General features: G+C 49.6%; 1 protein-coding gene and 1 long non-coding RNA gene across 2 annotated transcripts in view; one reads left to right on the top strand and one right to left on the bottom strand.

The window, feature by feature from the left end:
* LOC142583419 (alpha-1,3-mannosyl-glycoprotein 2-beta-N-acetylglucosaminyltransferase-like) overlaps nt 1-18,761 on the bottom strand; it is a 178,047-nt gene extending 159,286 nt beyond the window's left edge. The window contains exon 1 of the mRNA XM_075693879.1: nt 18,616-18,761. The gene's annotated coding sequence lies outside the window, so the exon portion shown is untranslated. The remainder of the gene's footprint in view (nt 1-18,615) is intronic.
* A 23-nt stretch (nt 18,762-18,784) lies between these two features.
* Nucleotides 18,785-23,965, top strand: part of LOC142583420 (uncharacterized) — a 146,503-nt gene continuing 141,322 nt past the window's right edge. The window contains exons 1-2 of the long non-coding RNA XR_012828619.1: nt 18,785-18,866; nt 23,066-23,129. This is a non-coding gene — a long non-coding RNA (uncharacterized LOC142583420). The remainder of the gene's footprint in view (nt 18,867-23,065; nt 23,130-23,965) is intronic.

Below are 23,965 nucleotides of genomic sequence, written 5' to 3'. Positions count from 1 at the left end.
AGTCACTGAGCAACCACGGCGGGTGGTGAATGAAGGGATCGACTGAAGGGATCGAATGAAGGGATCGAGGTTGTTACTAGAGAGTTTTAGAACAAGGGCCCCAAACGTTTTGGGGCCCAAAGAAATAGCGTTGCAGCCACTGCGCATGCGCGAGACGCAAACTGCGTTTGGGTTTTGCGTTTCACCGATAGAGCGCGAGCCCAAATAGCAGCCCCAAGAGCTTTGCGTCAGCAAACATGGCGGCACCCACCGAAGCGACGGCTCTAACCTAGCACCAAACTGGGTTAAATTCATGGTAACGCGTGAAGTTCGCAAGCTAGGAGAAGTGACTGCGGTTATCGTTTTCTCTCAACTAGCGTGTGCTATGAAGATTGGTTCATTACACGCCGCTGATTCCAAATTCAATTGTGGATTTTATGGCTCGTAGGCCTAACACGGCTAAGCTTGACTGGTGAAGGCACGTAAAGTTGGTTTGCTCAAAACTAAGCGCAGCTAATTGTTTGCTGCTTACAGAATAACCTCTAAATTGCAATTAAACGCGAATACACGCAAGTAAAGATTACTATTCCTGTCATAAAATGGTGTATTTTACTTAATTATTTCTAATAGCTTTTCTGTGACGCCGCAGTGGCGCTGTCAGCGCAAGACGCTATCCGCAAACGCAAAGCCCTATTCTAAAGCTCTTCACTCCTGCGGGCCCCAACGCTAACACCCGCAACGCTCTTTGGGGCCCCAAACTATTGGGGCCCCTATTCTAAAACTCTCTACTGTGTTTCGTTATGTAGCCGATTTTCTTGTACTTTTAAAAAAGCGAGGCAGTTCCAAGTATGCCGAGGCCATCACAGGTGTTCTACACATCTTTCAGCGCCTTGGCATAGGGTTGGCTTTCACTCATGAACTAACAAAGGAGAATAATATCCAGTATTTAGACAACGCTATAACCTTCTGTGACAAACATTTGTGCTGGGAATTTAGCCTAAGGTCCCAAAAGAAATTGTCGCCCTACGAATCGGCTCATTCGAAAACGGTCAAGCGGGCTATAGCCACCCAGTGTATCAAGTCAGCCTTAAAGAGGCCATGCACACATTAAATACAGGAAAGCCTTGACAAACAGATCGTAAGGTTAGAAGAAGCTGGTTTCCCCAAATCAGTCATTTTAGCAGTGGCAGAGGTACTGCTTAAGAAGATTAAAACAGAAAACAATATTAGTGAAGCTGCAGGGGGATGCAAAGATAAAAAAACGTATAGTTGTGCCTCATGTTCACAACACATTCCACAATATAAAAAAAAAAGTTGTGAAATGATAAGGAGTTGAGGTGGCGTTTTCGGATCCTGGCAAGCTTGCTAGATTACGCTCGCGTATAGGAAGAAGCACGAATAGGGGCCAAGGGTGCGGAATAAAGCACACCAAGTCCTACGTAGATTACAGTGTTGGGGTAGTCTGTCAGATCCCTCCATCACGTGGCAAAGTCTACGTAGGCCAAACAGGAAGGTGCGTGAACGTACGCTGGCGCGAGCATGAGTTGTCAATTAGGAATAAAAGGAATGGGCACCTTCCTACCCATTGCTTGGCACGCCCGTGTAAGCCGATCCTGAAAGAAGTGAAGATACTGTGCCGGTGCCGAGATAGCCGAGGGAGAGCGTTACGCAAGGCGTATCATACATGAAGGGAGATGATTGGGTTAGGGACACCTGATCAGTGTATCTGTACAACAATGATATGAGGTTTATTGATTAACCTCGCTAGGTTGCGTGTTGCTGGAGCAGAAAGTTTTTTTTTTTTTTTGTGTGGGATTATGCTTTTTCCGCGCACGCTTAGTGACACATATATATTTCTGAGATGCACTTATATGTGGTCATTGTGGAATAAATATTAGTTTGTCTGTCCTAGTTTCTCTGCCTATCCTTCTGCGCTCTTTCTCTGAGGACCAGTCTTTGACAAAGGCTTGTCCACCAGCCGAAACGTCAGTGAAATATACTGTGCTTATTCAACGTACGTCGAACTCTTTCTCTCTACCCGCCGTGGTTGCTTAGTGACTATGGTGCTGGGCTGCTGAGCCCGAGGTAGCGGGATCGAATCCCGGCCGCGGCGGCCGCATTTCGATGGGGGCGAAATGCGAAAACACCCGTGTACTAAGATTTAGGTGCACGTTAAAGAGCTCCATGTGGTCGAAATTTCCGGAGTTTTCCACTACGGTTAAAACACGTTGGCGGGCTAGTTGGTTAGGATCCATGGTAGAGTATATAAGCGTGACTGGACGAGGACGAAGAAAGAAACAGATACACAGACACAGCGCTTCACTTTCAACTATAAATTTTATTTTCGCACGCTTCGATAAATATATACCGTGCGAGCGGAAACAAAGTAACAGCAAAAAAGAACATTGAGTGGTGCATTTCGTTGAACCGGGCACGTGTGCAAGGCAAGGGGGAAAAAAACATGTACTACAATCGTCACAAAGGCAAACCAAGGAATCGTATCTCCTTTTCCGATAGTGACACCGAAGGCTTGCTTACGCACTTTAGCTCTAATTTTGCTATCTCGTAGGCCTCTACAATCTCCCTCGTCATTCTGCTATGAGCCTTACACAGAATGGAAGTGCTTCCAAACATGGGTTTGCGGGAACAATCTCGGCAGTGAATACCCAAATGACCGGAGATTACCTTAGTGACGTTGCATTGATGCTCCTTTAATCTCTCGTTGATGCATCTGCCGGTTCGGCAGATCGGCAGATCGGCCTGTCGTCCACTGTTCGCCATTCGGAGGGGTTGCGCTGTCCGTAAGAGGAGTAAGAATAGCGCGGTGGGGACGTGCGGGGAGAAAGAGCTTCCGAGCGTATGGAACGAATGGATTGCAGGCCGACGTTGGACAACTCTTGACGGACGACGGCCTGGATCAAGGAGATTGTCACCGGAGAATGATCAGGTGACGGGAATGAAGGGGCCGCCGGTTGTGCCGTTTCGACCTCACGACGAATGATGCGGGTCAAGTTGTCACATCGCGACGGCTGGTGGAAGAGGTCGTCACAGGATGACGTAGCAACTGTGTTGGGAAGTCGCGTGATGTGCTGGGATACCCGGCGGCTTTTAGCATGCTCAAGACGGCGGCACTCCTTGAGGATCGCCTCGATGCTGGTGACGTTCGTAAACGCCAGTAAATTGAAGGCGTCGTCAGCAATGCCTTCGAGGACGTGATTAACTTTATCGTCCTCAGACATGGTCGGGTAAGCCTTGGCACAAAGGGCCAAGACGTCGAGAATGTACGACACGCAGGACTCGGTCGACGTCTGTACACGTGTGGCAAGGGCTTTCTTGGCATTGACTTAGCGACCGAATGGATTGCCAAAAAGGTCGCGAAGCTTCTCTTTGAAGAGATCCCAGCTCGAGATCTCCTCTTCGTGAGTCTGGAACCATGCAAGTGGAGCTCCATCTAGGTAGAAAAGAACGTTCGCAAGCATAATAGTCGGATCCCACCTGTGACTGGTGCTGACACGTTCGTATAAGCGGAGCCAGTCGTGAACATCAGGACTGCCGACTCCGTTGAAAACACCAGGATCTCGAGGGGGGGAAACGGCGACGTAGGTCGGGGCTGCAGGCGGAGACGGTTGCGTAAATGAAGTGCCGCCAGCAGGAGCCGAAGTTGCACTGTCGCCGTTGCGATCGCTGCGAAGCTCCACGACGGGTACGGGGAACGTCCACCGCCACCAAATTAATGTTACGTGTAGCTGGAGCCTGTAGTATAGTGTCGCCCCTGTCAGATCTCTGTGTTATCATACATTTATGTTCGTAGTAGTTTAGCTAGATGGCGCACCCCCCTTCTGTCATGTGACGAGCTGGGACCAATCAGGAGGTGTCATCTGGCGTGTGAAGTCCTATTTAGTAATAAACGGCCGCGAGCCGGCTGAGTCTTCGTTCCGGTTTTCATCGGGAGCAGTTAGCTCCGTGTCTCCTTCACTGCGCCGGCGCTAGCCGCGCGTTCGCCGGTCGGGGCCCCCCGCTTGCCTGCCGCTGCCGACACAACATCTTGTGGCGACGAGGATGGGATTCCCGCAGCGGTTCCGACCAAAGCCCCGGGAAACCAACGAGCTTCGCAAGTGAAGCGTCCTTTACGTGTCGGCACGGCCTGCAAACGCCGCCGACGTACTTGGCGTCGCGAGGCTTCCGAGACTAGGCCTTCTCGCCCCCTTTGTTCTTCCTTGCCCATTCCTGCGGCGAGCTCCGGCTTGCCTCCTGCACGGTCTCCTGCACGCTACCTGGCATGGCTTTTACGGCGAACCTTCCCGTTTTTCTTGAAGTGCCCGGCCCACCGTTAATTCCATGGTATATCGCTGGAAAAAAATTTTTCAGGCCCACCTCGAAGCGGCCGGCGGTGGCGACTGGACGGACGCGCGACGAGCGTCCGCCAGCGTCAGAGTTCCCGAGACTCTTGCAGCAGCTTGACCGGCTGTTCGCCGCATCAACAAATGTCCTGGCGGAAAGGCACGAATTCACCAGTCGAAAGCAGTTCGAAAGAGAAGGATTCCTGGAATTCTTGACCGCATTGAAGGAGAAGGCGGTACAGTGCAACTTTGGCACAACCTATGACGAGCGCGTCCGAGACCAAATCATACATGGGGTAGCGAACGTCAGCGTTCGCGAAAAGTTGCTGGCTCATGGCGAAACCCTGTCCCCGGACAAGGCAGAAGAAATTGGACGCTCGTTAGAAGCCCTGCATCGAGCGAACCGCGCGTTCGACTCAGAGAAAATACAAAGAGTCGAGGCAGCTCAACTTGGCGCTCCGTCGACGAGCCAAGATGGCCGACGTAGTCCGGGAGGCCATGACGATGGCCGACTTCTTTCGGGGAGCCGCCAAGATGGCCGACGTCTTCAAAGAGGCCGCCCAGATGATCGACATTTTCCGCGAGGCTCCTCCGGGACCCGCAATGAAGCACAGGATGCGAAAAAGGACCCTAATTTCGACCGTAGTTCATGCGAACGGTGTGGCAGCACGAAGCATATTGCAACGTACAGGAATTGCCCCGCAAGGAACCGGCGGTGCAACGCCTGCCACACGTTGGGCCATTTTGCATCAGTATGCCGAAAAACCCGTACTGTGCAGCACGTCTCTTCCGCAGAGACGCTGTCTTCAACTTCCGCAGGACAGCCGTCCGCGTCTGTCTTGACGGTGAGCACTTTGGACGCTAAAAGGGATTTACAAGTCCCAGTCGTGGTTAACGACGTCGCCATGCGGCTGCTCGTGGACACAGGAGCGTCTGTCTCATTGATGACGGCCGAGGATTTTGGAAAGCACTTTGGTCGACAGCACAGACTGTCAAAAACAGCAGTGGACTTGAGGAATTTCTCCAAGCAACGCATCGACATTCAAGACCTTTTCCAAGCCACTGTCCAGTTTCTTCAAAGGTCGTGCTCCGTCACGTTCCATGTAACGTCTACAGGAACATCACTGCTGGGTCTTGACGCCATCCAGCGCTTGGGGATACAGATCGACGGTACGTCGCTGACATGCTGCCTGGCTACGCTTCCTCCAGTACAGAGCCCCACAGGTGTGCCTCCGGGGTTTGATCACCTCTTCAGTGGCGAGTTGGGACTCGTTAACAACTTCGTGCACCGAATACATCGGCGGCAAGGTATGAAACCAGTATCTTCAAAGCTGCGCAGACTACCCCTGGCTCTCCGTGACCAGGTGACAAATGAACTGCGACGTCTCGAGGACTGCGACGTCATCGAGCGCGTCGAGGCTTCTGAGTGGCTGTCTCCACTCGTGGTGGTGCGCAAGAAGGATGGAACCATGCAGCTCTGTGTAGATCTACGGGAACAGGACAGTCTTGTGTCTCAAGTTCAAGAAAGGGTCTTGCAGAAACAGTGGCAAACTAAGCAGTACGTAGACAAACGTAGAGGTGCTCAGGCAACTCGCGTCAAGGTGGGAGACACCGTCAGAATAAGATTTAAGAGGAAAGGATTTTTTAAGTACAGTAAACCTCGTAAAGTCAAAGCCCAGATAGGACCATCTACTTTTCTACTCAGTGATGGGAAGACGTGGCATGTGTCTAAGTTAACCGTAGTGATAAAGGATTCAGCAGATAGTACATTGTGTACAAGTCATAGAGACTTTTTGTACTCATATTCAAACTTGGATAGTCATTCCGATGACTCGTCTGTCGTGACATCGTCCTTTCATAGTCATAAGCATCAGTTAAGTAGTTCGTCTGACTGTATCACTTCCGAGTCTACGCAGTCAGCAGTCGTCTCTGATTCCGTGGGGGAATCGGTAGCTTCCCAGAACTTGTTGGGACGTCGAGAGGAGCTTCCTGAGCAACCCTCTCCAGCTTTGAGCGACAACCACATTCAATTCTCCAACCAGGGGGAGGGAAATAGTAGTGGGACGACTAGGTCTTCAAAGTCGACCGATACGCGTCGCAACCCCCAAAGTTCTTCTGAGGTATGCACGCGTCCTCATCGTGACAGAAAACGGCCTCCGTGGCTTGATTTTGTTTTCTGAGTGTCGAGCGTATTGCCGGCTCAGGCAATTCACATGTTTCATTAACACAGGTATAAAATGTGTTCCTTGTTGCGGTGCAGTGAGTCTTGTGCCGTGTTCCTTGTCAGATTTTGTTTTGACTGACTGCCTGTGTTGTGCCCCAAGTTCTGGTGCGCGTGTGGACTTGGGCGGGGACGGAGTGAATCGTTGTGGACTTAAGTGCGTGCCTTGTGTGCATCTGGTGCGCGTGTGTGTGAACGTGGGGGGGAACGAACTGAAATTGCCTTTGGACGCGCGTCTTGTGTGCGCGTTTCACTGTATACTTGCTTTGTTTCCAGGGGGGGGATGATGTAGTATAGTGTCGCCCCTGTCAGATCTCTGTGTTATCATACATTTATGTTTGTAGTAGTTTAGCTAGATGGCGCACCCCCCTTCTGTCATGTGACGAGCTGGGACCAATCAGGAGGTGTCATCTGGCGTGTGAAGTCCTATTTAGTAATAAACGGCCGCGAGCCGGCTGTGTCTTCGTTCCGGTTTTCATCGGGAGCAGTTAGCTCCGTGTCTCCTTCACTGCGCCGGCGCTAGCCGCGCGTTCGCCGGTCGGGGCCCCCCCGCTTGCCTGCCGCTGCCGACACAACAGAGCCCAATACTATATACAATTTATTTACAGGGAAATAACGGAAGGCCAAAATGGCGACGCTATATCAAGCGGGCCCACGTCGTTTTCTTTCTCCTCAGTGCAGCCTCACTGTGGCGGCTGTTCCGTAGCAATATATATATATATATATATATATATATATATATATATATATATATATATATATATATATATATATATATATATATATATATATATATATATATTGCCTAGACAACTTGGTCACATTCAAGTTGCGCGCCCTTCTATTGGACCCTGTGCGCGCCGTACCATGTTGTTGTTCAGCAACAGGCAGCGATCTTCGTGGAACGGGCAGCCGGTTGGACCCGGCTCGCATGTGCCACGCGCACGAGGTGTCACGCGAGAAGAAAGAGGAAGATGGTTGGAGCCCAGTTGGAGAACGCGACTGCCGCGGATTTCTTCACGACCGCAGTGACCTTTACTTGTGGGCACAAGTTCGCCTTTAATAAATATCGTTGCTTTATTAACATCGTTACATTTCTGGTGGAGGTGCTGGGTATGAGTCGAAGCCCCACGAACGCAAGTCAACGTTGCCCCGACCACCAGCGAGTCCATCCCGTGGAACTAACACCTGTACACCAGCGGACCAGCCGTCGTCTTCGAGGTGACTCGCCCGAATGCGGTCCTCTCCTCTTCATGCCAAGGGAAACTCAGACCACGGACGCCACCACAATGACTAGGCAGGTAACACCGGCACAGCTGGTCGTAAGTCAACCTCGCAAGCCGCCAACATTCCACGGCGACTCTTTCGAAGACGTGGAAGACTGGTTGGAACTATTCGAGAGAGTGGCGAGCTTTAATGAATGGAATGAGAGACAGAAACTCCTTAACGTATACTTCGCTTTGGAGGACTTCGTAAGAACGTGGTATGAAAACCACGAACCCTCCTTGTCCTCTTGGGAGGAATTTCGACAACTGTTAGCAACGTACGCCAGCACGGATCGGAAAGAAAAGGCGGAAATTGCACTTCAAGTTAGGAACCAACTCACAACCGAGAACGTGGCGATGTACATCGAGGACATGCCCCGCCTGTTCAAGCGTGCTGATCCAAACATGAGTGAAGATAAGAAGCTGCGCCATCTCATGCGTGGAGTAAAGCAGGAACTCTTCGCAGTCCTCGTCCGCAACGTACCGCGCACGGTCGCCGAGTTCAAACACGAAGCAACAACCATCGAAAAGACGCTCGAACAGCGGGCTCGTCAATACAACCGTGAGGCAAGCTGTGCACCTGCCCATGTCTTCTCTGGAGGCGTGCTAAACGACCTTGAAGCCCTGCAGGAGCTCGTCCGGTCAGTGATCAGGGAAGAGCTCAACAAGCTGCAGACACCTCAGGCTCCAACTGCACTATCTATCATCGACGTTGTCCGGGACGAACTGAGGCAGGTCATACGGGATCCAGACCGTGAGCCACAGCCGATGCGGCGCACCCCAACGTACGCCGACGTACTCAGGCAACCCGCGGTACACAGTAGTGGAGCAGTTGCGACAACCGTTCCCTACCCGTCGACAGTACGCAGTGCACCTCGTCTGCTGGAACCACCGGCTGCCTATCAGCCTTCAGCACGTAGTGCACCTCGTTTTGTGGAACAAAGGCCCCGAAAAGGTGACGTCTGGCGTGACCACGAGCGCAGGCCTCTGTGCTTCCACTGCGGAGAAGCGGGTCACCTGTATAGGTTCTGCCCGTACCGTCAAGTTGGGTTAAGGGGTTTTCCCTTAAGCGCACCATGCCCCCGAAACGGTGAACGGCCAGCGGAGATCGAAGAATACTTGTCGACGCGCCAAAGCCACGTTACTCCTCGCCAACATCAACCACGATCACCGTCGCCCATGCGCTACCGATCGCCTAGCCCACGCGCGTCTCCAAGATTGCCCAGGTGTCGTTCACCAAGCCCACACCAGGAAAACTGAAGCAAGCGACCTGTGGAGGTGAGGCCGCTGATAACCAGAGTTACGAAGATCCTCCAACGCGGGTCCAGTGCGATGACGAGATAATTCCAGTATACAGGCGCAGGAACGAAACGATTACGTCAGATTTGTGGTTGATAATAGACGGATGCAAGCTGAATGCCTTAGTCGATACCGGCGCTGATTATTCGGTAGTAAGCTTCAAGATGGCGAAGCACCTGAAAAAAGTTGTGACGAAGTGGACTGGTCCGCAGATACGCACGGCAGGCGGTCATCTTATTACGCCCCTTGGCCGATGCACCGCAAGACTTACGATAAAAGGCTTCACTTACGTTTCTGACTTTATTGTATTGCCCGAATGTTCACGGGAACTTATATTGGGAATGGATTTTCTACAAGCTAACGGCGCCATAATTAACCTACGTAGGTCCAGTGTGTCTTTCTCGACAAAACAAGCTGTACCTGTGGAAGAATCGGAGGAGCGACGTCTCGCTGCACTGCGCGTCGTTGACGATGACGTAACTGTGCCGCCACGCTGCAGTATAATGGTTCTTGTGGAGAATGAAAGATTTTCCGACCGCGAAGGCATAGCGGATGGAAACATAGAGCTCCTTTTCAACAAAGGTATTTGCGTGGCTCGGGGCCTTGTTTAGTTAAGCGATGGCCGTGCAAATGTGGCGCTTACGAATTTCGGTAATGAATTCCAACACATCGCACAAGGAACAGCTATTGCCTATTTCCACGAGTTCTGTGTAGTGACCGAATTATGCAGCCTAACTACGTCAACTTCCCTGCCAGGGACCTGCAGTGTCGACAGATCAATTGCCGTCAACCCGAGACTCCCGGAAGCCCAAAAGAAACAGATATATGCCCTGATAAATGATTTTTCTGACTGCTTCTCCACGTCCTCGAAGGTACGGCGCACGTCTGTTGCGAAGCACACAATCATAACAGAGGACGCCACAAGACCGGTATGCCAGCACCCGTATCGAGTTTCACCAAAAGAAAGGGAGATCATCAAGAAGCAAGTAGAGGAGATGCTTTCAGATGACGTTATTCAGCCTTCCAGCAGTCCATGTGCGTCTCCCGTAGTGCTCGTTAAGAAAAAAGATAACACACTTCGATTCTGCGTCGACTACCGGAAATTGAACAGCGTAACTAAGCGGGATCTATATCCTCTTCCGCGTATCGACGATACGTTAGATCGGCTCCGATGTGCAAAGTTTTTCTCCTCCCTGGATCTCAAGAGTGGATATTGGCAAATAGAGGTGGATGAGCGGGACCGTGAAAAGACTGCATTCGTAACCCCTGATGGCCTCTACGAATTTAAAGCGCTTCCATTCGGCCTCTGTTCCGCGCCTGCAACGTTCCAGCGAATGATGGACACTGTGCTCGCAGGATTAAAATGGCAGTCGTGCTTAGTGTATTTGGATGATGTGGTCGTATTTTCCACATTTGACTAACATCTAGAGCGCCTGCGACTAGTACTAGGAGCTATCCGCGCAGCAGACTTGACAATTAAGCCGGAAAAAATGTTAATTCGGCTTCGATGAACTTCGGTTTCTCGGACACGTCATAGGTGCTGAAGGCGTTCGGCCAGATCCCGAAAAGACAGCACCTGTTGCGAGGTTCCCGACACCCACAGACAAAAAGTCAGTGCGACGTTTTTTGGGTTTATGCGCATACTACAGAAGATTTGTAGAAAACTTTTCAAAGATTGCTGAGCCCCTTACAATACTAACAAGAGAAGATCAACCTTTCATGTGGGAAAAGGAACAACAAGACGCCTTTGACGAGTTAAGGAAACGCCTGCAAGCTTCTCCAATCCTTGCCCATTTCGATGAGACAGCCGACACTGAAGTTCATACCGATGCGAGTAACGTCGGCCTCGGTGCCATACTAGTACAGTGGAAGAACGGCCAGGAGAAAGTAATAGCTTATGCCAGCCGTAAGCTCTCGAAAGCAGAGGCAAACTACTCAGCAACCGAGAAAGAGTGTCTTGCAGTCATTTGGGCAATACGTAAATTTCGGCCCTACCTCTATGGTAGACCATTCAGAGCAGTCAGTGATCACCATTCGCTTTGCTGGCTGGCGAATCTCAAGGATCCATCCGGACGACTAGCAAGATGGAGCCTTAGGCTTCAAGAGTATGATATTACTGTCGTATACCGATCCGGGAGGAAACACAGCGATGCCGACTGCTTGTCACGCGCACCAGTCGAGACTACTGTGTCAGAAGAAGAGGATTTCCCGTTCTTTGGCATTGTTGACGCGTCACAAATCGCCCAACGACAACGAGATGACCCAGACTTGCTTCCACTTATACAGCGCCTGGAGGGACTGGACGTTCAACTCCCGCGTATTTTCTCTAGAGGACTATACTCGTTCTGTATGCGAGCAAATGTCCTCTACAAGAGAAACTTTGAGAACAGCGAGACAAAGTTTTTACTTGTCGTACCCACATCTATGCGAGAAGAAGTTTTGCATGCATGTCACGATGAGCCGATGTCTGGACACATGGGCGTGAGCCGTACAGTCGCTAGGATTCGTCTGAAATACTACTGGCCCAAGTTATTAGCCTCAGTGCAGCACTACGTCAAGACTTGTCGCGAGTGTCAAAGGCGTAAGACTCCATCCGTAAAACCGGCCGGCCTCCTCCAGCCAATAGAGCCACCAAAAGCCCCATTCCAACAAGTCGGTATGGATCTCCTTGGACCCTTCCCAACATCATCTTATGCAAAAAGTGGATAGTTGTGGCCACGGACTATCTGACCCGTTACGCAGAAACTGATTCCCTGTACAATGCAACGGCTGTCGAAGTTGCAAAATTCTTTGTCAACAATATCGTGCTCAGGCATGGCACTCCCACAATTCTTATTACCGATCGTGGAACAGCCTTTACTGCGGATCTAATGAAATGCTTGTTGCAAATGACACATACTGATCATCGGAGAACTACGGCTTACCACCCTCAGACAAACGGTTCAACTGAACGCCTCAACAGAACACTGACTGACATGCTTTCGATGCATGTCGACGTTGAACATAGGCTGTGGGACGAAATCTTGCCGTACATCACCTTCGCATATAATACGGCCGCTCAAGAAACAACACGAGTTGTTTGAACTCGTGTTGTTTCTTGAGCTGCCGAGCAGTAACCACAACTTTGGATGCTATGTTGCCGTTAGATGAAGAAAATAATAACTCATCTGACCTCGATGATTTCTTGCAAAGAGCTGAGGAGGCACGACAGATGGCAAGGTACCGAATACGCCACCAACAACGCATAGACTCCAGCCGGTACAACCAGCGCCGTAGTGAAGCTCATTACCAGCCCGGTGACAAGGTGTGTGTATGGACCCCAGTGAGACGCCGTGGACTGTCTGAAGAGCTTCTGTGCCGATACTTCGGCCCTTACGAAATACTTCGTCGTATAAGCAACGTGACTTACGAAGTGAAATCCGCTGGACACGAGAGCCCAAGACAGCGCAACTCTACGGAAGTTGTGCATGTTGTCCGCATAAAACCCTACCAGGAAAGGTCATGAACAAAAAGAAAAGAAGAAAAAAGTGAGAGCCCACAGCAACCCGTACTTCCTCTCACGCATCGGGCCGATGCGGTAGGGAGGGGGATAATGCCGCGACAACTTGGTCACATTCAAGTTGCGCGCCCTTCTATTGGACCCTGTGCGCGCCGTACCGTGTTGTTGTTCAGCAACAGGCAGCGATCTTCGTGGCACGGGCAGCCGGTTGGACCCGGCTCGCGTGTGCCACGCGCGCGAGGTGTCCCGCGAGAAGAAAGAGGAAGACGGTTGGAGCCCAGTTGGAGAACGCGACTGCCGCGGATTTCTTCCAGACCGCAGTGACTTTTACTTGTGGGCACAAGTTCGCCTTTAATAAATATCGTTGCTTTGTTAACATAGTTACAATATATAAAATTGTTTCCCTGCTGTGCTTCCTCGTAAAAATTAACAATATATATATACAGCGTGTCTCAGCTATCATGCATTGTGTGTGTTTTTTTAAAGAAGATATCGGCCACTGTACGCGGAGGTAACGAATTACATGTTTTTTTCGAAGTTGAGTAAAGCAGCCGCCAGTAACTTTTTTTGATGCCATACATTCTTTTATTTAACTACAATTGCATATTTTTAATTACTGGTCTGAATGGCTTACTTTCAATAAATAAATTGTAGAAAGTTGAAAACAACTTTTAAACTGGCATATTTTGAGCGGGCACTTTCTTCCCGTTTATTTTTTCCGGCTGATGAAGAAAGCGCGCGAAGAAAGATATCACGTGACTATCAAAAAGCATCAAAAAGCAGCGCCGTCGTACACGCTCCGCAGCAGTCAGTTTCCAGGACGCATTCACGCCAGTTTCCCGTTTCAACGCCATGGCGCCGTGCTATTGCAAGAGGCGCGCGTCAGATAGAGCGCCAGCTCTGCCCAATATAACGGGAGCACGGAACGCGCCGTAGAGGCTATGGCGTTGCACAGCTACTTAAGCCCCACGGGATCAAATCCCTGCCGCGGTGGCCGCATTTCGATGGGGGCGAAATGCAAACACGCCCGTGTACCGTTCATAAGGTGCACGTTTAAGAACCCCAGGTGGTCAAAATTAAACCGGAGTCCCCCACTAGGGCATGCCTCATGGTTTTGGCAGGCAAAACCCCAGAATTTATTTCTATAGGCAAAGTCTGAAAAATGCCGCAGAAGAAATAAGTAATGTCCTACACGCATACTTGCGTAAAATAAAGCCACAAGTGAGTCTCATTACCCGTCGAAAGAGTCGCTTCACAAAGACGCGACACACGGTTTCTGCCGCGGCGCAGAATGTCACGCCCATGGAGACGTCGTGTATGCGCGACGTGCGTCAGACGCGGGCAGGCACGCCGCGAGCCCACCGCACGACACAGGTGGACTTGTCGACGACGCCCCGCGCCATTTCCGCCCCGATGTACTATTGTTCGCTCTCCGTGCTCTTACAGCTTTGCAGACGAGCGACCGGTTCTTGCGGAAGAGGATTGAGCGACCGTTTCACCGGAAAGGCGAAGCATCGATTGCGATAGCAAATTAGTAGACGGCTATACGAAGTAAGGATGCTTTATCAGCCGAAGAAACTTGGCAACATTCTCTAACTAACTAAAGTGACAAGCAGGGTGTCAGCGCGCACAAGCAGACATGAACGTATCACGCTCAATGAGCGCGGACACTCGCTCCCAAAACGCTGGTGTGAGCAGGCGCGGCCCCAGCAGCGAGCCAAGTGACCTTCGTGCGGTGCATCGCTTCAACACACGAGCGGCGAGAACACAGCGCGCTCAAAGGTATGAACCGTCACACAATTTCAAGACACGGCGCGTGCGACCGCGCGCGGCTGCGCAAACTATACACGCGTGCAAAGTACCGCTGGTACCTTTAGAGACAGTGCCTCTCGCTGCCTCGCCGTTCGCACTCGAAGCGTCCTTGGACCGCAAGAACGCACCGCCAATGGGGACGCAAGCGGCTTGCGTACGCAAGAGCTAGGAGCCACGGTACTGCGCATGCGCAGACCCAGACGTAGCGGTCTGCGCAAGCGCAGTACCGTGGCCCCCTGGCTCTCGCGTACGCAAGCCGCTTGCGTCTCCTCTAATCTAAAACTCTCTAATAAATCTCTTATCACTTCATCACTTTATCACGTGTGGCGACGGTGTTATCGCCCTTGGACTTGATACGGAGCCTCACGGCGACGGCAAGAAGATGCGCCTGGAGTGTCCACACAATTGTTGTCGCAATAAAACTGTGTCGAACACGCCGACGTTCGCCATATGGCAACTCTAGAATCAGTTACTTGTGCTGGCAACACTACCCGAATGAACAACGACGGCATCTATGTTCACTCTCTCTCCTTTTGCTGTGCTCAAGTTTCTCGTTTGTGGCGCGGAATCTGTTTCGACGAAGCCGGAAGGGTCCTTGCAGCCGTTCACCTTATTGGGGTCGAGGCTTGGGTACGCAGCAGACACCCGCCGCCCGTAGGAGTTCTCAAACCCTGGTGATCGAAACATGAGAATAACCAATCGGACCAAGTTGCGCTCCTTACAATAGGTTTCCGAAATTTTGCGACGGTTTTCCTCTGAGCAAGTCACCTGTAATATATCATAAGAAGCCAACAAACAATGACACCGAGGACAACACAGGAGAAATTACTTGTACTTGCTAATTGAATTGAAATGGATAAATTAATGTAATTGAAACTAGATGAAAAAACAACTTACTGCAGGTGGGGAACGATCCCACGTCTTCGCATTACGTGTGCGATGTTCTACCAATGAGCTGTCGCGGCGCTGTTTTCCCATCCACATTCGGGAGTATTTATGTGTTACTACTAGAACCCTGGGAGTGTTAGCCAGCGCCACCACTCACAAAACTTGGCGGCGGATGTGGAACATCCTTTCTGTCGCAGGCATCCCGAGTACGCGATCTCTTATGGGTGAAGACAAATGCTCAATAAACCCAGACATGCTACCTGAAGGCACCAATGTTGCCGGATTCACTGTATTAATGTACCTCACCTGTATTAATGTGACTCCATGACTTGGAAACGAATCGAACCAATTGTTATGGAATTTAGCAGTGGGCACAGAGCCGGAAACAAAACCAGCGGCGCTATGGCCAGGTCCACTGCTCCAAAATTGAAACCAGCGCTGTTTACAGTTGCTTTTAAATTTGTTGCGAGCAAAGAAACTGACAACTAACGGCAGTGAATGAGAAAACAGCATCTCCTCCTTACACCGCAAAACTAAAGCATGCTATCAAAATTATACGTCGCCTCATGGCATAACACGTGTTACGATCAACTTCAGACCTTCCGAGCTAGTTATGGTTCCTTTTACCAGTGCCTGTGGACAAAAGTACATTAACAAGAATATTCCTGCTGCTTAAGGCACTATAGTAACGCATATGCAGGGGCAGGAAGCTAACCTAACAAAACCAAATAAAACTTAAGCGTAAATCACTAATTTGTTGAAGCACCTGCATAAACAAAGTAGACGCCGCTAAAGGAAAGCAAAGGTCTACTGGGCAGGTAAGATAAGTCATCCCAAGTGAAGATTTTTAAATTAAATTCTGGGGTTTTACGTGCAAAACCACGATATGAGGCACTTCGTAGTGGGGGACGAAAATTTCGACCACCTGGGGACCTTTAACGTACCCCCAATGCACGGGACACGGCCATTTCTGCATTTCGCCCCCATCAAAATGCGCCCGCCGCGACCGTGATTCGAACCCGCGTGCTCAGCAGCGCCACACCACAGCCGCCAAGCCACCGCGGCGGGTCAACCGAGAGAAGTGTTTCGAATCAGTCACCATTTCTCGATGCGCACGATTCTTATGCGATGCGCGTCGTCTGCTTCTTCAGAGAAACCATGATTGCGGTCTCTCCGCCACGATAACACTCCCACAATGGTACGCAGCAAGATTCTGTCGTCATTCGTTTTTTTTTTTTTTCCGAGCTTGTGCGCGGCGGCATCGCGACGATTCGAGAATCACGCGAGGCTGAACCCTCGGGCTCGCGAATGGAATGCTGACACGCGGGGTGCGTGAAAAGACGCCATTAGCCAAACAGTGAGCGACCGTGCGTAAAAACTCCGATGAAGCTGAAAAACAGCACTTGGCAACACTGGCCCACGAATTACGTATAGTTGAAGAAAAATAATATCGATTGGGGCCCTCGACTTCATGTTACGTACCTACTTTCTGCGTTAACTTTCCATGGATACATTTTTATTTCCTTCGACATCCCTAACGGAAGCGTAACACTTTAGCTTTTTTTCTCTCTCAGCAGCGGCTTTCTTTTTTTCACACTGCTGCCTCAGGCGAGAAGTTCTGCCGGTTTCATCGCCTCCGTGAGGCATTTTTATGTAGGTTGGCATGTCATGGCTATTGTTCAGATTGTTTGCTGGCTTAAAATGGTCGTAATGACAAAGAATAAGAATAGATTCAGGTTGAAGCGGCGCAAAAGCAAGGTCTATGCAGGCGACTCGGTGAATTGCCTGAAATGAGTATAGGCGCCAGATAAGTGCAGTGTGCAGTTTCTTCTTCGCGCTGCGACAGGCGTCGACCAAGCGCAGTGCTTGCGTTCAGGGCCCTGCCAAGATCAGGAGAAACTGCTGATGCATTTGTCGCAGGATGTTTATGAATATATGTAAGAGAGATGTGCCGTTTATGCAATACTCATATAATTGAGCAGCAATTGTATGCCAGATGCTTCACCTATGCAAACATATAACACGTCTTTCTTTCCTTCTGTGCTTATATGTGCCAGAATAAACGTTTTTGCTTACGACCCAACGTTAAAAAAAAATAAATAAATAAAAGACTCGACGTACTTTTCTCTCTGTCTTTCTCCGGTTTTAAAAAGAAAATGTCGAGAAGCAAATGCGACATCACAAATAAATTATACGGCCAGACGTGCAAACACTATAAAGCACACTGTAGTTAGGATCTCCAGATTAATTTCGGACACACATTTTTTTTTTTTTACGAGCATCTAGGTACAAATAACGAGCGTTCTTTTCATTTCCCACCCATAGAAATGCGGCTGCCGCCGCCAAGGAAACGCGACTTGCCATGAGAACTAAAGCGCAATCGTTCTCAAGGAAGATGATTGATATTCACCCGGTACGTGCAACAATGGAATCAATAACACGCGCGGAAAGAGCAACCGGTAAACGCTAAGACATCCTGACGTGGCACTACGTCCTGCTTCTTTTCAGGCGCAAATGAAAGCGGATTATTTGGACGGAAGGCAATATATAAACTCGAATGGCGAGACGAAATACGCGATTATCAAGCCGCTGCATGTAGGTTGTTGCCCTCTCGTGCACCGTGAATGCTTCACATTCGGAAGCAGCAAAGTGGAAGCAGTAAACGGGTCTATGAAATCAGACATATATAGGAATTATTACCGGCGACGCAAAAGTTGGAGATTCCGCGAATTCGCGAGATATCCGTATATTAAAAAAAGGATCCGTGGACTTCTAAGAGAACCTGTAGACCTTGCAACACCGCATGCTACGTCACGGCGCAGCAGCAATGCGTGGGTGCCGTGGCATCCCCACGGTTCGTGAATGAACAAGCCTCTTACACGGGCCCTTCATCAGTAACTCTTCTAGGTGCAGAGGAAGTGCCTGTTTCGGTGATTTACGAAGCACACAAGATCTCAGGCCAGAAATCCACCTGGGTGTCCGCCGCCGCATGCATGTGTTCTGCAGAACAACTGTGCCTCACTAAACAGGTCCTGACACGTGCAGAAACTTTGCTCGAACATCTCCAAGTTTACTTTATCAACCTGCCGTCAGAGCAATGAAGTACCCAGCTGAAGTAATTTTTTATTTTCCTGCAGTTTAGATAGTCATTCAGCAGACTCCGGATAGACAGCGCAGCGATATGTGCGGCCACTTTGCCATGCTCGACGGATGTTGTATAGTGTAGCGCAGTCAGTGCCGTAAGGTAGATATCACGCGATAGTTGGGGCGCCGAGTCTCGACCGCGCAGCCACAAGGAGAGTCAATACGTACAGTGTTCGCGCGGCAGTCCCGATCCCTGCGCCTCCTCGCTCACAGTGCGGGCCGGCACGCGGGGCGCTCGCACGCCGGTAGCAGGAGTGACGCGACACCGGCGAGCAGCAGCTGCCGCCACGACGCCGCCAGCTGCGCCCCGCGTAAATGCCGCCGGCATTTGCCTCTCGCCTCGCAACCGGGCGGGGTGCAGGCCTGGAGCCAAGGAGCCGCAGCATCGCAACTGATGGCGGTGATGGTTTGGTGAAAACGTGCGTAGCGAAAATGACCCTCCTGTCTGCAGCTACTGTCGTATTTATCTCGAAGGAGGTACGGTCGATAAGGAACCGTGACGATGTTATTCTGCAAATTAACGCCTTCTCGGTGAAGCCACGGCGCTCGAGTTCTTATGAGTATCAATGAGAACGCTCGTGCACCCCAGTGTCAAAAGAAAGCGTTTGTCTGCGGAGGCTTGGAAGGAACTTTGGATTTCGAGCTTGACTAGTATAGACCTCCAAGTTGTCGAGCCGTCAGAGCCGCAGAATTGCCTGGTTGCGGACACAATTCAGCTGTGAGACTTCGGAAAGCATATTTAGGGCCAGCAAACAAGGACAGAAATGAGACGACACCACAATGCGCTAACTACAACTACTTGATTTTTCAGGAAACACACACCTACTTAACCCGTGCACAGTGGCACCACCTCATCCAAATCTTAACCATCCAAAAAAGCCGTCTCCTTATCTAACACTAACACGCGTATCACTATTCCGACAGATAGCATGAGCCTCACTAATCTCTCGCACATCTTTATCTTTGTGCTTCGCCAGAACACGGCAGGATCCGTACACTGGCGCACAGCCGCATTCCTGACAGTGAGTTGACAGATGACCGTACTGCTTATTTTTCACGTTTAGACTATGTTCCCGTAGTCGGTCATTAGACGCCTTTCTGTCTGTCCGATGCATTTTTCCCACAGGACTGCGGGAGCTCATACACAACAGCTTCTACGCAACCCACTGGTGCTTTACGATCGTTCGTAGAGCCCCCGACAGCAGGCTTACGGTTTGGGTCCGTTAATAGACACATTTTCCCCAGCTTTTCTGGCGCTGATTGAACCACTCTTGCGTCCACCCGGCATAGCCATTTTCTTATAAGACCCGTTCTGTGCAGGTAGGGCGCTACCTCCGTTTGATTCGCTGCACCCCGAACGGTGCTACCTGACCCGCACCTTTTTAGCGCATCGTGGTGTCGTCTCCCTTGTGTCCTTGTTTGCTGGCGCTAAATATGCTTTCCGAGTCAGTTTACCAACACGCCCTACAAGTGAGGAAATGTGAGACTTCACCACAATTCTACATGCCGGAGCAGTTCAATCTCGGGGCGCACACCAACTTTGAATTGTGAGTCCGACCGGTGTGATTCAGTTCGTTTTCCAAGTTCGTTGTCCGACGTATTTTGCGGATCGTTTATAGTTATTGTGTGGTGCAAGTGTGGCCAATAACTAGCGATGAGTTCATAAGGGCCTTGCAAGATATGAAACGGGGAATAGCGACAGGAGAAGATGCAACACTAGTCGATTTGTTCAAAGATGGACGAGACGTAATGCTTGAAAAACTGGCGGCTCTCTATACGAAGTCTCTATCGACTGCAAGGGTCCCAGAAAACTGGAAGAATGCAAACATTATACTAATCCATAAAAAGGAAGACATTAAAGCATTGAAAATTGTAGGCCTATTAGGTTACTCCCGGTATTATATAAAATATTCACCAAGATAATTTCCAATAGAATAAGGGCAACACTGCACTTTAGTTAAGCAAGGGAACAGGCAGGCTTCAGGAAGGGATACTCTACAATGGATACTTTCATACGCGCCAGTGCTACTGGCGCGTATGAGCGTTGGAAATTTTTCTTTTTTTGTTGCCCACGAACACACCAAGTGAGTGCAGCTCAAATGCTCGAGAGACTGCAGGAAAACACTGATTATGCTTCATACAGTACTGCGTTTTACTCGTGAGTACTGAAAAGAAATTAACTTCGCAAGCACTGGTCCTTCATTATTCATTATCAAAACATTATTCAATGTTACAACTTTAAACACCAGATACAGCTTTAAATCACCAGGCCACACACACACACAAAGGGAATTTCGAAACTTTTTCTAAGGATATATTATTTCCTGTTCAAAGCATTTTCGAAATATTTAAGAACATATCTAGAGGCATACAAAAATGGGGCAGTCATTGCTTTTTTTAATTGCTCAGCTCTTTTAGGACTAGTAGCAGCAATGGCATACCTTTCTTAAGATAACTAATTTATCATAACGAAACCAAGCACAAATTTCTGGAGTACTTTTTCGTCAACTCACTTTTCGCTTTCCGTACCTATCCTTCACACCAGTCTTTCATCCAGTAAGCGCTCACAAAAACGTGCATTTTTAGCATTTCGAGTAATGCACTTCGGCTGGGGCCAGACGTTCTGCAAGCGGATCTGATACGCCCCCTACGGGCGGCGCGTGTCTGCTGTGTGCGCAAGCCCATGCTCTACTTCAAGCACTGCGAGCGCGAACACGAACCAGTCATCAGACGCAGGCGACCTTATCACACGGATCGGCGAACGGAACTGGAAGGTGCATCCCGACTGACCAAGAGAGCTCATTACTAACCGGGTAAAAGTTTACAGATTTTAGCCCCGTTCTATAAGTGCACGATATGCGTACTTACCTTCCAAATGGACAATACACGTTGCTAACTCCACATTATGACATGTAATATACTGCAACACGAGTCGCAGCGCGGTGGTGCTTATGAAGATTAAAAAGAGTAAAAATATGTTAGCCGTACAGTAGTGGAGCAACGCAACGCGCCAGTGCTCGCACCTTCCGGAGGAACATGCTATACGCAAGAACACTTGCCTTCTTGAACTTCAGGCTTGCTTGAAAGGCTTTTTACCGAAAATCTGATGTGGCTCGCCGATAGGGACGTTTGCACGCACAGCGCAACTATTCCCGCCGTTTGGTCGTTGAAGTTCGTGAAACCAATCGATACGAGGTGATCGGCAGCAAGGACTCTTTCGGCTTTGGCGGAACACCTCGAATCAACGCTACAATCAAGAAACTTCAACACAGAACCAAGCGACAGTGGCACCTTCAACATGGATGTCATAGTCATGTTTGTTTTTCGGGCCAGTGTTGCCAGCACAAGTAACTTTTTCTGAAGTTGTCAGTAGTAGGCACACAGACCAAGAAACCTGCGCACTGCGTTCTTGTCGGCGGGCTGGGGAAAGTTTGCAATGGTATCTGTTTCCTTTGGATCAGGAAGGACTCCAGACTTGCTGATGACGTGGCCTAGGAACAGAAGGTTTTCGTACGCAAAGCGGCATTCCTCCGGCTTCATGGTCAGCCCAGATCACTTGACGGCCTCTAGTACTGTCGCAAGGCGCTTAAGGGGACCGTCGAAGTTTGGGGCAAAAATGACGATGTCATTAATCTAGACTAAACAGTTCTGCCATTTCGAGCCAGCTAACATGTGTTCATTACGTGCTGGAAAGTTGCGGGTGCCGAGCAAAGGCCAAATGTCCTGATTTTGGATTTAACGAGGCCGTCAGGCGTGATAAAGGCAGTCTTCTCTCTATCCCTCCCGTTGACTTCGATTTGTCAGTAGCCCGTTTTGAGGTCCATCGAGGAAACATACTTTGCCTTGCAGAGTCGGTTCAGTGCGTCGTCTATTCGTGGGAGTAGGTGTACGCCTTCCTTGGCTTTGTTCAGACGACGATAATCAATGCAAAACCGCAGAGTTGCATACTTCCTCGCTAAGACCTCAGGAGACGCCCATGGGCTATTTGATGACTGTATGATTTTGTCAAGCAGCATGTCGGCTTGTCGCTGCATGGCCTCTCGATGTCTTGTAGAAACTCGGCAAGGGCTTGGACGGAGTGTTCGAGTGGATTCTTCGGTTATTTTGTGACGCTTAGCAACTTAGCAACGACGAAAAGCAGTCCTTGTCTTGCTGGAGGAGACCCTTGAGCTGTTCTGGCTTATTGCTGGGGACACGGACTAATATCGAGTCTAATATCAAGTTGTACAGGGACTCGCACGGTCGTTATGGCTTTGGCGGAATCCGTTAGGACAAGCGCGTCGCTCACTGCTGTAACTTCTTCCATGTATGCAATCTTCGTGCGCTTGTCCATGTGCTCATAGGCGCCGGCTACGGGGGGGGGGGGGGGCTGCGGGGCTCGAGCCCCCTCCGGAGCCTGAGCCCCCCCCCCCGGTGATGCCGAAGCCTCCCTCCTCCCCCCTCCCCCCTCCCCCCCACACACCTGAAATGTAATTGCTAGAGCTTTTTCACCCACATCATTTGAGGTTGCTTTTCACTTGCCTCGACCTTTTCACCCAAAATTTTATTGTGGCTAATATCTTACTACATCATTGTTGGCGCTGACGCTCATGGCTTTTAATCGATACCTTCTTTTTAGTTCTGCGAATCCTGACAATAGGAGGACAAGCGCAACAGAAGCACCAGCGGCGGCTGCCTCATCCGTATGTTCTCACTTCATAATTGTTTTAAATTTACACTGTAAACACCATACACATACACAATATATTTAAATATACACACAGGATAAATGTCATTATATTTTTGAAAGAGAAGGAGGTAGCCAATTAACAATTCTTTCTAAAGGTATGGATAGCCTATGCGTAGAGAATGAATATGTTGCTGTATCTTCACCTCGCTTCAAATTCCTTTGCGTGCTTTCTGGACCCTGAAAAAAACCCTATAGACTTCAGTGATCCCTTCAGCATAGTTTTTTATCAACGGCGTGTGAAATGAACGTGAATGATATGTGTCTCAGTATTGCTTCTCTTTCCAGTAAACAATGCTAACTACTCATGAAAACAAAAGCATTTCCAATAATTCATAACATTTATTAGGGATGGAAACATCGTCACTTGCATGCAGAGGTTATAAATATGTACAGGGTGTCCCAATGAACTATCATTTACCAAGACTTAAAGAAGAGCAATGCGTTACTCGAAGAAAGTCTAGTGCATATTGTTTTCAGTACATGAAGTAGCTCCCAGTAATTTTTTCATTACTGAGGTTTAATTGTAATTAATTCTCTAACTCAAGTGGTTCGTCTCTAGTTAGATAATTACCTATCCTAATTATCAAATTGTCAGTGAGTGTCAGTATTTGTAGGCACAGCCAAGGGACATTTAACTGCGGTATTTTCAGCAACGTATTAATTGCGTACTAATTTTTACGATTGATAGATCAACCCTGCGACATATGGAGAATGCCACTTGACTGCGCTCCCAGCCGCATCATAAAGCAGCGTCCTCGAACATGCTCCCTCTGAGTTAGCCAGGACGAA

The sequence above is a fragment of the Dermacentor variabilis genome, chromosome 5 (assembly GCF_050947875.1).
Source record: "Dermacentor variabilis isolate Ectoservices chromosome 5, ASM5094787v1, whole genome shotgun sequence".
Lineage (NCBI taxonomy): Eukaryota > Metazoa > Arthropoda > Arachnida > Ixodida > Ixodidae > Dermacentor > Dermacentor variabilis.
Note: the sequence above shows the minus strand (reverse complement) of the source record. Positions and strands in the feature narration are given on the sequence as shown.